Genomic DNA, 1,614 nt, shown 5'->3' with positions numbered 1-1,614 from the left:
GGACCCCTGTAGGGACCCCTGTTTGCTGATAGGGGTCCAAGGCCTCTGTACAGCAGCACTCTTTGCACCTCCATATGTCTACCCCTGTCTTCCATAATGCACATTCTCTGCATGGAATGTACACATAGCACAGACCTACTCCATACACAGCAGTATTCCCCGCCTAAAGATCAGATACAAGACTGGACCTCTAAGGAAATCCAGCAAGGCAGCATAACCACCCTATAGCCAAAGATGTACCTGACAAGTTGCCACTGCCAAATGAACTCTGCAAAGAACTCTGCATCATGGAAACACAGCTTCATGTACAGAGCTTCTTTTCCATGAAATGTTGTTGTAGAAAAATGGTCATATACAGGATATAATTATTCAAGTGTTTCACAGGTTCAAAATATGTAAATTTTACACACATGCACACACACACACACACACACATCATATGTATATATATATATATATATATATATATTTATTTAATATATACTACGTATTATTTTACATACCCGCTGCTCCACTATATAGTTGAATTAAATGCAAATTGGAAAAGACATAACACACTCTGATTTTGTCTCTGAGTTTTGTACAATATGGTTGCCTATGGTTCATAAAATCTAACCTTGCCTTCAGCTTCACACATATGTCTTTTCCTGATCTGTTGCCTGTGGCTGGCTCTTATGTAACAATGGATTTCCTTTTAATCTCCTGGTAAAGCAGCGGCCAAAGCAGACATTCTGTTTTCATAATTATAACTAATGGAATTCCAAACTTTTTTTGGCCAGACGTAGAAACACATTGGTTGTTTTTTTGAACTTATAACTATGATAATTATACTTTTTCTGGACTATTGATTGACTATCCTGATGCTCTGCACTACGAATTTTAAGATGTTCGTGCCCCTTGTGCCAAATGTGAGCCACCAAAATAAACTAAACTGTCACACTAAATTTACCTAAATCAGGGTTCAGTGCCACCCCTATCCTTAATATTATTGGGACAATTTTCATCTAATATTAATGGAAACCTTTAGTTATCATTACATAAGGGAAATAGTTTATTAAATGGCTGAACTACCTATTTGTTAAAGCACAACTAAACTGTTAAAACCTGCAATTAAGCGGGTCTTTGATTGCAGAAGCTGATGTCCCTCCTGCAATAAAATACAGCTTCCTGCCTATGTTTTTTTTCCCCTACAGCACCCGGTATTCCCAGGTGGTCTCCCATTCAAGTACTAACCAGGCTCAGCTCTACTAAGCTTCCAAAATCAGATGAGATCGTGTGAAATCAGACTGATGTGGCTATAGTATTTATAATTTTTTTAAAAAAAATTTTAATTAATTTCCTTCCCATGTTTTTAAATACACATAACTGTATTTGTTCCATTGCACCACCATCTTCTTTATTCTCTTGGTTCCAATGTTTGGCCATCTTGATGGGCCAGGCCTGGATGACGTAATTCCTGAGCATACATGCAGGAGTTAATTTAGTCCGGAAAGCCCCGGGGAATGCTTGGCACATCTTGGCATCATATGCTGAGCTGCATGTGCTCAGTGTTTTCCTAAAAGAAGACCAGGCAGGTAGTTGTTTTTTATTGCAGAAAATACATCACCTGCCCTT

General features: G+C 38.4%; 1 pseudogene; it reads right to left on the bottom strand.

Annotated features, from left to right (window-relative positions):
- Positions 1-1,184: 1,184 nt before the first annotated feature.
- LOC140332239 (5S ribosomal RNA) lies at positions 1,185-1,303 on the bottom strand (annotated as a pseudogene).
- Positions 1,304-1,614: the final 311 nt, after the last annotated feature.

This window comes from Pyxicephalus adspersus, chromosome 5 (assembly GCF_032062135.1).
Source record: "Pyxicephalus adspersus chromosome 5, UCB_Pads_2.0, whole genome shotgun sequence".
Lineage (NCBI taxonomy): Eukaryota > Metazoa > Chordata > Amphibia > Anura > Pyxicephalidae > Pyxicephalus > Pyxicephalus adspersus.
This window is presented reverse-complemented; position numbering and strand designations above follow the sequence as displayed.